A 15,421-nucleotide genomic window follows, 5' to 3' on the forward strand; every position below is an offset into this window, starting at 1 on the left:
ATATGATGCAAACCTCTGTACATTCTGCAAAAGGTCTGCACAGTTGGGAGGTATGATAGGCACTGTGTAGGTTACTCCAACCTGTGTACTTGTTCATATGTGTGGCCCCCTGTACATGACCTGTCCAGCTTCTCAGCAGTAATGATTATTGAAATCTGAACAGTGTGTACAACTCCAACCATAGGTGTAGCTGACATGAAAAATAGTTGGCAATGCATTTCATGGAACATAGTCCTGTTTACCACAGTACTGTACCTAGGCAAGTAGGACAAAACAGCCATGAGAAGTTTCTGGCCACATCTTGACAGTATTCCCCACACATATGCATCGATCATTGACCCCTGCATATTGTGGACATGCAGCCAGTTATCATGTTGATTAGGACAGCCCTAGCAATGTGTGCTCTGCTGCTATTACTCTACAAACTTACATGTTACTGCATTTCTATGGGAATATGGGTGTGGGGGGCACACCTGTCAATGGTACACATTTGCACAGACTGTGCTGATATTGGCTTTACATTTTGGTTCCATTTAGCATAGTATTGTGCCCTGTCTTGGAGAATAGAGGCATATCACTAGAGACCACAGGTTAGATTGTAATGCCATACAATTGAGTGTCAGACTTCTTATCCTTCAGAGCCTTACTGCAAATGCAAGGCCTGCTGTGATATCACTGTGTAAGTCTGTAGGGGGGTAGTCCATCATTGATGCCATTTGTGTGCCTTTGCCAGACATTCCCTTATGGTTTTCTATGGCTGACTTGCTGTGCGAGTCTGAAGGGTGAGTATGGGATCACCACAGTGACATCCATGCATGTGACCTATGACCCACCCTTAGCTGGCCCCCCACATATACTGCAGTGGGATTTGTCACCTTAAATGATACTGCATAGTGTGGGAAAGCCAGTATTGTGCAGACATTTCCAGGTGTCCCACATAGCTGTCAGTTGTCTGCTGCTATCCCAGTAGGCCACCCCATTCCCTTGCATGCATGCAGCATTACCATAGATATGCAACCAAAACATACCAATCCATTCACTTATTGTTAAGAAGACTGATTACATTGTGCCTATGGCAGTTGTGAGGATGGTGCTTGAGGGCTGCCTATGTTAGATGCACACAGTACACTGCCTATACATGGTAAGTTACAGGTAATGTGATGTGTGTGTCATCCATTTTACTGTGTGTGTGAGTCAGAGAGACGTGTCAATCCCTGCGTCCGTACAGTGTCAATGTGTGTGCTATGCATTGCCTCTTTGCAAAGGCCTGGGCATACTGGGCACACCTCTGTCTGCCTACAGGGGCAGGCTCAGGGGCCTTCTTCTCTGAGTTCCTCTGTGCCTGTGGGGACCTTGGCAATGGTGGGGGGCTGTGTGGCCCTTCTCCGTGCTGTTCCTGCTGCTGCTGTTTCACAGGATCATGTAGCATGGCACATACTATGAACATGTGTGCACATGTGGCTGGAGAGTACTGCAAGGCTTCACCAGATACATCAAGGCAGCAGAACCGTGACTTGAGCATCCAAAACGCATGCTCTATAATGACCCTGGTTTATGTGTTGCCTCATTATGGCATCTTGAGTGGGTGTGTGTGCATTTCTGATGGGAGGCATCATCCACGGCTCCAGTGCATAGCCAGCATCCCCCACCAGATGGCCATATGGGATGTCCCCACTGGCAAATGCCTGGTGCAGCTATGACGAATGCCAGATGTGGGAGTCATGATAGCTTCCAGAATTGCCAGCACACACATTCATGATAATGCCCTGGGCATTGCACATGACCTGGCATTTGATGGAGATGAAATCGTTTATGTAGACCCTACCCTGTTCACCGGGTGGTGCTTTGATGTGGATGTGCATGCAGTCTATCGCACCAAGTACCTCCACGTATTCTGCTACACGGTGGAAGGGATGCATATTGCCAGTCCTCTCCTCACAGGTGTTGGGAAGTAAATGTGCTCACTGGCATGTGGTAGGATGGCATCCAGGAACTGGTGGAGTACTTTGGATGCAGATGCCTGTGAGACCCCCATAATGTCCCCTGTAGGTCTTTGGAAAGTACCTGTAGCTAGTATTCTTAAGGCTACACATATCTTGGTATCCACTGGGATGGGTTCCCATTTGTTGGCTCTGCATCTGAGTTGAGGCCAGCACAGCTCTATGATTTGCTGAAGTATGTCTCTATCTAGCCTGTAGCGCTCTACTATCTACAGATCATGTAGCCCCTGGTAAGTTACCCTGAGCTTGAACACTCTTCTCCTCCTCCTCGGTCTGTGGCATTTGTCAGCATTATCCTCCTCACTGCCCATAGCCTCTAGCACATACTGATGGATCAAAGCAATGGCAGCCCCTAACATTTCTTCAGTTAAGTTCGCCTGCATGTGTACACCAATGGTGCCAAGTTTGTGGGAAAAACAGACTGGAAGGTGTTTTCATAGTTTATACTGTTGTGCTGCAGATGCTGCCTGTATTATTGGCTGATTATGATGCCTCCCACCTGCCAGCTATGTTATTTGTACTTGATTACTTTTATTCTGATATTTTCCTTTCTTTTTCTTTTTTTCCCTTCCCATTTCTGCCCCCTTTAAGCCCCAAGGTGTGCCGTGCAAACCTGGTGCCCAAATGTAAACAGTCCTGCTATTTTCCAGTGCATGCCACACAAACCTGTTTAGTTAAGGTAAACAAAGAGAAATCGTCCTCCCCGGACATGAACATGCTTTTCATTTCATGGAATAAGCCAGTATAGCCTAAGACGCAACCCCCCTTGCTTAGCTGTGCTTAGTTAAGCTCAAATATGAGCCGTGGAGCTCCAATGTGCTTACACCAAGCATGACACATCCCCTTTTCATGTCAGCTGCTTCACCTGCTTACACCACTGCCTTATAGGCCCTAAACTGTTAGGTGCAGTTTGGCACTTGTCTTTGTTTTGTGATTCAGTAAATTTCACTCATTAGTATACCCCACTGACTTAGTCCCTAGTTACAGCACTTAGCAACCACTGTTCCCTGCTGCTGTTTTGATTCTGCATGCCATAGACTATATTGGCAAAATGCAGATTTCACTTAAAATTGCCTTTCCACATTTTATTTTTATTTTCGTCACAATCCAGTTTGTGCACCACTGCCCTATGCTTAAACAGCTGAGATCAGCAAAAAAAAAAACATTGATTTTTATCATTTTGAAACACTTTTCCATGCCAATGGTCATATATTTGGCCATTGGCGTGCCTAAAGATTAGCATACATGCTTTAGTTTGAGCTGTCATGCCTCTGTTTTGATTTTTGCAGAAATGTATTCGGCTAGTAGCCAAATACATTTCTGCACTCTACACTATTCTGCCATGGATGCCTGCCTGCTTACTGGATCACTAATTGACCTAATTTGCATGTTTTTCACCAGCAAATAAGGTCATTAGCATAATCCAGTTGTGTCCATGAAAGAATAGTGTTAGCAGGCTCGTGCACATCCCCAGGCTTGTTTACTGGATTGCTTGGTGGCCATATTCAGTGCAGGAATAGCTACACTATTTCTGCATGGAAAAAAAAGGTTATTGAATCTCGGGGACTATTATGAGGGTTTGGGATAGAGCCATCATATCAGGACACAAGAGGTGTGGTCCTTCTTTCCAAAAAGAAATGCATTTCTTAAAATATTAATGTTTTCCTTTAAACATATTTGTTCAATTAAACATTTATTTAGTTCACTTCTCAGTAAATAACAACATGTATACTTTATTTCTTGAGTTATACACCATTTTAGGCATGTAAATGCTGAACATTTATACTCTTCGGCATCTTAAGGATTGCTAACAGTTACTAACACTTTAATGGATTTTGGGAGTTCTGTTAAATAAAATGTCACATTAAACACAGTGTTGTTTTAGTGGTAGCTAACTTTTGATTGAAGAGGTAAAACAAAACCATTCAGCTAGTGTAATCATTTACTAGATAAGAAACCTTGAATGAAAGACTAGACAGTATTACAGTGTTTAAAGAAATGCATACCTATACTACAAATGTTGACATTTATTGTTGCAATAAGCATTGGCATGAACCCCCATTTTCTTACCTAGAGCCAAGATTCAGACCATCAGGTTGCAAGCCCTGATGTGATCGTTCTGCCATCACACACACACACAAATACCCCTTTTAGAACCCACCGCAGTATAGCACTAAAAATCCTAAACTAGTTAGAACTACTTCACCAAATAATGTATAAACAGCTTCTGACCACATATAAAATTACCCTGAACCCATCTACTTGTCCAGCACTAAATAACATTCCGCACAACTATGTTTCCAGTTGGTCATTATGATTCAGTGACCAAAACTCCTGTAGACAAACCTATCAAATCTGTTGGATATTGTTTGTACTTGTATCGTGTTACAAAGGCCTGGAACTCATTATCTGTATAAATCAGGTCAACACCCTCCCTCCCATCCTTCAAAACAATTCTGAAAGACTTCCTAGCCAAAAGCTGGCTCTGATTTTGCTCAACACCAGGATAAACCTTAGCCCTAAATGCGATTTACCTTTTCATTACTTATACCTGTTTACTCTCTGTTCATCACTCACTCACACTTCCTTACTTCTATCAATTTATCTCCCTTAGTTTTCTCCCTAAATATGCCATAAACTTGCTTTCCTCTTCCTTCATATTGCAATTCCTATTTATATTATACCTTTAATTTCTCTATAAACTGGCTACAATTTCTCTAAATATTAAATCATTGTCATATAGCTTGTATCTATTCTTAACCAATGTTTTCATATCATGCCTAATTTGGTAGAATTATTTAAACTGTAGTTGTTTTTTGTATTATTTTTAAAGACTAAAATTATTATTCTTAAAATATTTTGTAATAATTTGGAGCTTTTCTCCGCGGACCTCAGCTGAAAATAACACCAACCCAGTTGGACTTTCTCAGCAATCAAATGCCAATAAATAAATAAATAAATAAATACATATTTATTCCTTTAGCTTTTTCTGCTACCATTTTTGTAACTCTCATCCATTATATCTCACTCTCCCATGGACTCTGTCTTTACCTTTGCCTTATTACCACAGACATGATCTCTCACTTTTCTTTCGAATAGCACAGACATTGTCAAGTCAACTGAAGGTGTATATATGTAAGCATAGCTGCCAGAACTCATCCAGAAGTCTTCAATTCATAGGTTTTTCGGTGTGTACTAGGGCCTTTACAAGCCTAGCCCATAGAAGTGCCCTGGCATTGTGCTGCTCATCATTAGTTCCCAGTGCCTCTATCAAGTAGAGCCACTGGAGTGGGTGGGTGAACTTTCTATTTCCCATCCACTCATCAAGATTTCACTTAAAGAGGGCTAGTGAGGTGCTCTGCTTGACATGTGTGGGAAGTCTGTTCCAGAGCATGGGTAGTCTCTGGTTTATGAACCTGTCCCTCCAGCATGTTCTGTTGATTATGGTAATGAGGTTAAGGTCTTTAGAGCATGTGGTGTGGATGGATTGGGATTTCTTTAGATATAATATTTTAAACAGAGCTGGGTCAGACATGGCTTTTTAAGTCAAGTAGAGATCGCCTCTTAGTAGACGATATGAGATAAAGAATAGCTGGAGTTTTGTTTGAGTCTGTCCATGTAAGACAAGTGTTTATGGCCTAGGATCCTCTTTGTGAGGTACTTTCGTGGCCTCTCCAGCTGTTGCAGGTGTCTAGTGAGGTACATGCCAAATGGGGCATTATACTCTATGATTGATCTAATGAGGGAAGAGTAGAGAGAAATGATGACCTCTTTCTTCCTGGATGCAAAACCCTGGGTAATGAGATGTACCACATAGAAGGACTTTCTGGCCACAGTGGCAATGTGGTGATCAAAGGAGAGGTTGCTGTCAAACTGTGTCCCCAGATCTCTTATAACGCCTTCAGTGTTTAGTGGGCTCCCATTGATGTGGTAATTAGTGGAAACTGAGTTTTTCCCAAAGGGGATGACGACACATATTTTGGCATTAAGCTTAAGGCCATGGTTTCAACACCAGTCATTAGTCTCAGTGAGGCCTTTCTATAAGATGTTTGCAGCACTTAGGGAGTTAATAATGGCTCCCAGCTTGCAGTCGTCTGTGAATTTGGTCAGCCAGAGTCCCTCTGTGTTGGCCTGGACTTCTGAGAAGTAGATGCCAAACAGGAGAGGACCCAGGACTGATCCCTGTAGGACTCCACTTGTGACTGGTCAGCAGTCTAACTTGGAGTCCGCTACTTTCACACTGTGGGTTCTATCTGTGAGCCAATTTGCAATCCACCTAATGATATAGGGGTTGATGCCTAGTTTGCAGAGTTTTTCAATAATTCCTGAGTGAGGAATGATATCAAAGGCCTTGGTCAGATCGAGGTAGGCTATATGAACTGCCTTACCTTCATCCACCGCTTTGGTGACTGACACCAAGAAGCCAACCAAGTTGAAGAGGCATGATCTCTCTTTCACAAAACCAAATTGTGTGGGATCTAGAGTTTGGAGAGTCCCTACATCCTTGTTAATTAGGTCCATGATGATGCGCTTCATAGCCTTACATGTCAGACTCATCAGGCTAATGGAGTGATAATTTCTAGGGTCTGTAGTTGCTCCTCCTTTATGGAGAAGGATGACTGTAGCAGTGTGCCATTCGATAGGGACAAAGCCTGAGATGAGACTGTGATGGAATAGAGCACACAGATGTGGTGCCAGTTCACTTTGTAATTCATGTAGAACACAACCAGGGATATTGTCGGGTCTCATGAAAGCTTTATTCTTGGCCTTAGACAATGCAGCCTTAACCTGTGCTGCAGTAATGTTGGGTGCCTGGCATTCTTTCGGTATTGAGATTGGTCCTTTGGGAGGGAGAGGGGGGTAAGGTTGGCACTGAATCTGTTAGCTAGTATGTTGGCAATATCTGTTGGCTCAGTATAGGAGGTACCATTGTGGAGCAACTCAGAGCAAATCTGGGTATTGCCATGGAGATTCTTGCTATAACCATAGAAGGCTTTGTGGTTGTTTTTAGTGTCTGCCGCAATTCTCAATTCTGCCTTCATAGCTGGCTTTGGAGGTTTTGATGAGGGATCTCAACTTTTTGTTGAGGCTAATAAGGGAATTTTTCCAGTCTTGGGACTTTACCTTTTTCTGCAACAGTTTTCTCCTTCTGTTGTAGAGTTTATTCATGGCAGGGGACTACCAGAGTGGCTTCCTTTTTTAGTAGGAGAGAATCTTGGTTCTGCGTGGGTATGGCTAGTTTCATGCATTTATGTACGTGTTTATACAGTGCACTGGTGTACAATTTGGCAGTCATGCATCTATTTTCCATTGGCATGGGTGCAGTGAAGTTAGCCACCTCTATTTTTAGGAGTCCAAAGTCAGATTTGGAGAAGTTTTTCATGGTGAATACCTTTGCGGGGGGTGTGGGTGAGATGTGGATTTTCATAGTGATTAGTTTGTGGTCGGCTCTAACCAGGGAGGAATAGACTATTGGTGTAGAGGAATGGTTGCCCATGTTAGTAATAACCAGGTCAAGGATGTTGCTTCCTCTAGTGGGGGTAAGAATGAGCTGGTCCAGGGCATTGGAATTAATGAATTCCAGGAAGCGTTGGGCCAGTGTATTGGTGCATGAGTAGTTTTCCTAGCTGATGGAGGCGTAGTTGAAGTCACCTAGTATGAGACTATTGGGTTGGATCTTAATAGTTTCTAGGGTGTTTAGGAATGTGGAGTGAGAGTCTTGTAACATGGTTGGGGACCTCTTGCAAGCTACAACCTGAATCACCATCTTACCCAATGTTAGTTGTACCTGGAGTATCTCAGATGTGTTATGCTGGGCTACTAGTCTGGAAGTGTGCATATCCTTTATGAATATGGAAACACCACCACCTTTGGAGCTTCAGTCCATGTTCTGGGGCCAAAAGGTGCGGAATGAGTTATTGCCTGGTAGCGCAGGGGTGCTTTCTGCTGCTTTAAACCATGTCTCTGTTACAGCACAAATGTCGATGTTCTCCATTTTGAGGAGTGCTTCGAGTGAGTGCATCTTGAGATTTAGACTTCTAGCATTGAGTAGCATGACCCTTGGATTGTATTTATTTATAGCTGTTATGGTGGCAATTAGGTCTTTGGAACACCGCCTAAAAAGGCACTATAGGGGTGGCAAGAGCCTTAGCCAGTACCCAAAAACCCAGGGGTGACAGATGCAGGCCATCTCTGGCAAAGCATTAAGGTCTGTCAATCATGTCATCTGAAGCAGACAGATACTGGATCCCCTTAGAATGACACCAGAAACTTAGCCAATTGTTGAAGTCACTCATTTTCTGTTTGTACTGTTGTATCATTCTGGGCGATGGTAGGATGCTGCTCAGGGCTAGGGTTCTCACCTCCATCTACTATATTGTAACTATCTACCAATTTGACAGTAAAACAGCAACATAATTGTGAAGAATCTGTATTAACTGCATATACTGTACTATATTATTGTACTTTATGTTGAAAAAATGTTTTGTTATGCCACTATTTTGTATTGTTGTAATCTATACTATATCATATACTTTCTTTATTTCTTATGGCTAGATCTTTCCACTTGAAGGCATTGATGAAGAATGATCTTGACCATAGGAACATACTAGGCAATAGATCATGGAGACCTTAAGAGGCCTGGCTGTATATACAGCTTTAAGCAGACAATCTTAAAAGCTTTTGCCACCCATTTCAAGCACTTAATAGTGCTCTCCTCCCAAATTGAGCAGGGCTGTAAGTGATAATCCTGGTGTAAATTAGTCTCTACCCATCCAGTCATCAGTACTACCATTAAAGGCATCTAAAGTAGCACTTTGTTTGACCTGTAGTGGTAGTTTATTCCACGGGCTAGAAATACATTGAGTTTGAAACCCATCTCTCCAGCCAGACTTGTTTATTTGATGGTGCAGATTTATGTCCTTGTTGCAGCTGTTTGTAGAGCCACTGTTGTTACAAAAAAACAGGAGGACAAATAGGACTGGGGCTTTAATGGTTCAAAAAGCAAGACCCAGGTCACCTGGCAGCAACCTGTAGGCTACTGAGTAAAAGGAGAGTCATGCTAATCTGTTGGGGTAGTTGAAGGATTTAAGACCTTTAATTGTCTTGGTTAGAAATCTTTGGGGCCTTTCCAGTTGAGTGACTACTTGGATTTATACATACCAAAGGTGCCACTGTATTCAAAGATGGGTCTGACAAGGGAAGAGCACAGTGGCAGGATGACTTCTTTGGATCTTGAAGCTATTCCATTGGAAATTGACCAGATAAAATAATTTCCTAACTGTGGTGGAAACATAGCTTCATAAATTAGTACTAGGCTAATTGTCTTTTTGGGCCATATTTAACCCATGTGAGAATCAAACCCTGCACCTTGTGTCTGTAATGCAAATATCTTAACCATTATATAAGTCCCTATGTATCTTATGACTGCTTCTGTCTGAAGAGGCTCCATTTATAACAAATGAGGTAGAAACAAGTTTTCTGCCAAACAATACTATGTTGCACTTTTCTCATTTAGTCTGAGACTATTTTTGATACATCACGCATGTGCATATTCTGGCCCTTGCTGAAGATGTTCTCTATCAGAGGATGAGTGAATGACTGTGCCCAGTTTGCATTCGACCACATGTCTGGTATATTGGCTTGAATGTCTGCAAAATAAATGCCAAACAGGTGTGGGCCCAGAAATTATCCCTGTGCCATCCCTCTAGTTACAATGTTACATTCAGAGATGGCCTACAACTGATCCCTGTGACATCCCACTAGCTACAATGTTATATTCAGAGAGGGTCTACAGCTGATCCCTGTGGCACCCCACTAGCTACAATGTTATATTCAGAGAGGGTTTACAACATATCCCTGTGACACCCCACTAGTTACAATGTTATATTCAGAGAGGGCCTACAACTGATCTCTGTGGCAACCCAGTAATTACAAATGTATATTCAGGGATGGAACCAGTAACATTCAAAACTTAGGCCCTGTTGGATTGCCAATTTGCAATCCAGCTGACAATGTACTAGTTTATATTAAGCTTGTCTAATTTTTCAGTAATAACAGCATGGGGGAAATTGTGTCAAAATCCTTGGCCAGGTCAGGATAAGCAGTGTGCACAGAATGACCACAGTCCACAGCCTTTGTAAATTTTTCACAGAAGCTTACCAGGTTTAGGAGACAGAACCTGTTCTTTTCAAAACCAAACTGACTGGGATCTAGATAAGTTAAATTGCTATGTCTGCATAAATGGGTTCTGCTATGATACATTCCATGGCTTTGCATATAACTCCGGAGAGGCTTATGGGTCTATAATTACCTGGATCTGTACGGGGCCATCCTTGTGTAGCGGGATCATAGTGGCTGCTCTGTAGGTATCAGGAACAAATCCTGTAAAAAGGTTTCAGGAGATGGTCAGATAATGCATTCTTAGCACTGATGAAAATGCATAAGAACAACCACAGAGTGTCAAGGAAAAAAGAAGCAACAAATATATCCACCACACGATTTATTATATCTCTCTGACGTCTCGGCCACAGCCTTCAAGGAGTACAAAAAGACATGCAAATGCATCTCTATATATACATATATCAATAAAACAATTAACTCAATCAACCTAGTATTTAAAACAATTAAACAATTTACTAATTTAGCAGCATTTTCCAGTTAAAATCTTCATTCAAGCCTTCAGGGCACAAAGTTTTAAATTTAAGAATATATACAGCTTCTTTATGTAGCAGTTGTTGTTTAATATTTAAATCACCATACTGATGAAAATGCAGCCTTGTGTGTTGTCTGGTCCTATGTGTATATTAGATTTAGCCTTTGACAGAGATTCTAAGATTTATTCCAAGGGGATCACAGGGGAAACTAAATTCTCAGGGATAGTGGGACCAACAGTGTGTGTGTAGGAGGGGTAAATTAGCACTAATTCTGTCTGATAATAGGTTCATAGGCAAATACTAGGCTATCAGTCTGCAGACTATTACAAGCCTAGCCAATAACCAGAAGTCAGAATCAAACCCCTTACCTTGCATCTATGAGGTGCAAAACCTTAATCATTATGCCACCCCCATCCATCTTATGCAACCCCTCCCCAGAAAATTCTACCTGACTCATGGTTATACCACCCGAGAAATATTGGCTTTAACCTTGGGGTCAGAATGGGTGATAATGTTATGGATGAGCTCGATAGTGGTGGACATTATTCATTAATTTTCTGACATAACCGATGAAAGATTTGTGGTTTCATTTGGAATCTGTAGCGTGGATGTCAAGTTCCTACTCTTCATTTCTAACTGTGCTTTTAAGTTTTTTCTTGGCATGTTTTAGTGTAGTTTTGAGGTAGGGAGATGCAGATTTTTTACAACTTTACATTAGTTTCCTTCCAAATGATGTGGATATTCTACAAAAGGGCCTTACAGAAACAGCTGCTTGGTGCCAGAGCCATGGGCTCAAGCTCAATGCCAAAAATGTATAGTTATCCCCTTTGGAAAAAACATGTACCTGTGAATTACCACATAGGTGGCAGTACACTAAACACCGAAAGTATGATAAGAGACAGGGACACAGGTGGACAGTGGTCGAACCTTCGATAACCACATCACCACAGCAGTCACGAAATCCTTCTATGTGGCACACCTCACCACTAAGGACTTTTCATCTAGGAAAAAGGAGGTCATTGTCCCACTGTACTCATCCCTCATTAGATCCATTATAAAATATGATGCCCCGTTTGGTATGTACCTCTCAAGACATCTCCAACAACTGGAAAGGCAGCAGAAATACCTCAATAAAAGAATTATAGGCCTAAAGCAGATGCTCTATGCTGACCATCTAAAAAAACTCCACCTATACTCTGTCACATATCGTCTTCTCAGAGGCGATCTCTGCTTAACATACAAGGCCATGTCAAACCCAGAGCTGTTGGACATGTTACACTTAAAAAAATCCCAATCCCTCAGAGACACATGCTCCAGGGATCTAAACCTTATCATCACAATAAACAAAACATGCTGGAGAGATAGGTTCCTGACCCAGAGACTCACCAGATTCTGAAATAGACTGCCCATACATGTCAAGCAGAGTGCCTCTTTGGCCCTCTTCAAAAGGAACCTTGATGATTGGATGGGAGATAGAAAATTCACCCCGGGGATCACATCAGTCACCCTGCTATATAGGGGTCCAGGGAAGTAAATACTGTGGGAAGAAATAGCCAGGGAATTGTTATGGCTAGGCTTGTATAGGCCCTAAGGTTGATAGCCTATTACCAACCTATGAACCTATTTTGTTGCACAGTTTATTAATACAGAAGTTCCACCTGCAAGGCTTATTCCTGAATTTAAAGTTATTTTTAGGATGGATGGATACTGGCCTTTTTTATTCAACTGTTCAGGTGCTGGTAAACATTAGAGATGAATGCAGCAGTCCTCTCAGATGGGCCCATTTGCAAGAGATTTTGGGTTATTTTGCATAGGTCTTCTACAAGCTTGAAGTAGGTTATCCTTGGAGAAGTCCCTAAAGATGGTCTCATTTGGTGGCAGGGTGACACAACAGGGATAAGAGATGCAGGGTGGTGTGCAGGCAGGGACAGGATTTGTAAGATCCAGGGCAAGGATATTAGAGCCTCTAGTGGGTAGTTTTACAATTTGCTCTGGTGCTTTGGTACTAATGAAGTCTAGGAAATGCTGAGTGTAACTATAGAGTTACCTATGAATAAAAAAATGTCCTTGTGTGAAAGTAGACTTAGTGGGCCTTATGGTGGGTATTAGCCTGCTTTGCTGATGAATCCTGAGTGAATTTTGTGGATTTGCAGCAAGTGTGAGTGAAGCAGGTGTTGCCTTATGTGCTGGAGAATGAAATATTTTACAGTGAGTTCTAAGTGGCTTTGGCAAATTTTTCCTTGCAGCCTCAGCATACGTTATGGGGGATCCCTATCACAACACCGACACGCCACAAAGCCAGCACCCAAAACACCGACACCAAAAGACTGAAAACGCACAAAACCGACAACTCACAAAACCGAACACCATAACACCGACACCCAAAACACCGACACACAAAACGTAAATTACACATTACACACAACTATACATGCACTAACCCTAACCCAAACCCTAACCCTAAGGTCCGACACTACCTCACACTTACCCTACCCGCACCCTAACCCTAACTCACTTAACCCGCCACTAAACCTAAAGTCCGTCACTATCAGACACTTACCCTACCCGCACCCTAACCCTAACTCACTTAACCCACCCTTAAACCTAAAGTCCGTCACTATCGCACACTTACCTTACCCACACCCTAAGTCCGACACTACCGCACACTCACCTCTCCTGCACCCTAACCCTAAATCCCTCACTATCTCACACTTACCTGTCCGCTCCCATTCAAGGGTCCCCTTGACTTGATTGACACGTCAGAACACCGACGCTCAGAACACCGACGCCAGAAGACCGATGAGACAGATGATCGACAAGGTAAAATCCCGACAGCCGAAACACCGACATGGGCAACGTGTGAGCGCGACTTGGTAAGTGTGCAATAGTGAAGGATTTAGAGTTAGGGAGCGGACAGGTCAGTAATATTTAAAAACTGTCTGTAATGTTGGGCCTTTATTTCTTCATTAGTTTCACCTTTTTACAGAATTCTTGAGGAAGTAATTTAAGAGGTATGATGCAGATTCAGCAGCTGATGCCACTCTCCTTCCTTTCGTGGGGGGGGGGTATGAGGCATTTTGCTATTCTGCCATAGTTAAGACACCCCCTATTTAATGTATCCATGACTGTACATGCCACAAATAATTGGAGCAGCAGGTAGATACTCCATGACCCCCAAGACAGGGCAATGCTGGGATGTACATAGAGCATCATAGAACACATGGCCACATCTCTGCATGCATGCATGGCCTGCTGGGAATATGGCTGTTCTCCTCATTAAAGTTCATGTTCCTTTTCTTAAGCGAGTATCTATCTCCTGGCTGCTGTATGATGTCTTCTGTCTATCTCTCATCTTTAATAAAAGAGTAAATGGGCTATGTGAGGAGGAACATGGAAAGTCAGCAGTAGACATAAGGATCTTCCCCCCAAAAAAAGAAAAATGAGAAAGTATATACAACAAATTCAGTGAATAAATGCTGGAAACATATTGAAATTAGCCTGTCTGTGAGTTTCACTAAAAGGATAATGGGTATGAGTTGCTAATAAACTTCACCTGTAGTCCTGGGTTTGCTTCCATCAATCTCCATTTGCCTGCTGTGTAACTCTGAACAAACCATTACATCATGCAGGGCTCCCACTTTCTCCCTGGAAAGATGTGTTTTTGGCTAATGGGTTTAGCTGGCTAATAAAAAAATGTTTCCGATATAGTTAGATGTGGGAGGTTTTTGAAGGTTGCTATGATCTTTAAAATGATAGCCTTATGTCACATAAACATAATTAGATGCATATTTTTATTACTGCATTTTGAGTACTTTACACAGCAAATGTATTCAAATGGTTTATTTCTGTATCTTCTAGCTTTTTTATACAGGCTTACCAGGCTGTTTTAGCCATGGCTTATGCTACCGAGGAAATCAGCAAGAATCCATATATTTTGCCAAACGTCACACTTGGGTTTCAGATCTTTGACTCCTGTTTCTCAGATGTAAAAGGCTTTGAAAGTGTTATGAACATGCTTTCAGGACATCAAGCACTAGTACCAAATTACAGGTGTGAGCAACAGCAGTTTGTTGGCATTTTCGGGGACTCTTCAGTATCATATCCTACTATGGTACGGTTAATAACTACCTTCAGGTATCCACAGGTAAACAGACACATTAAATGTGGAATTAATTAAATTCTAAACATTTTCAATAGAGTAAATCTAATTACAACTTAAAGCGGTCTTATTGGTACAACAGGTAACTCACTCAAGTTTGCTGCAGAAAATTGCAGGTTCTATTCACTCATTAGGTAGGTTGATTGCTAACACTGCAGTACAGCTTATGAGAGGAGTGCATCCTTCCCTTATGCTGCATTTCTGAGTGTGTTGTTCCTCATATGAGACTTTCAACTGAGGCCCCATCTGTTTGAGTTAGTGGTAGCTTAAGTTGATGTAAAAGATTAATTCGCAGTTAAGTTAATAGTTTATAGGTAAATATTAAGCTAACGACCACCGAGGCCTTTATAAGCCTAGCTGCATAAACCAATCCAGTTGTGCCCCTGTGTATCATGGGCATTTATTAGGAGGGAGTTAGGATGTTTCTAAAGGTTATGTGGGTGAAAAACAACTGGCTCGTGCACATAGGCAAGCTGCTCTTGTGGGCCATTTTAAGCATAACCAATTTCTCTTTTAGAGGTGAAAATCAAACCCATACCCATGTGCTTGTGAGGTAAACAACTTAAGCATTATACCGACCCCCTAATGGCCTATTCCAACTTATCAAA

At 42.1% G+C, this 15,421-nt stretch overlaps 1 pseudogene; it reads left to right on the forward strand.

Moving 5' to 3' along the window:
• LOC122797834 overlaps nt 1-15,421 on the forward strand; it is a 293,822-nt pseudogene that overhangs the window by 107,809 nt on the left and 170,592 nt on the right.

This window comes from Protopterus annectens, chromosome 3.part1 (assembly GCF_019279795.1).
Source record: "Protopterus annectens isolate FY-2018-M chromosome 3.part1, PAN1.0, whole genome shotgun sequence".
Taxonomy (NCBI): Eukaryota; Metazoa; Chordata; order Ceratodontiformes; family Protopteridae; genus Protopterus; species Protopterus annectens.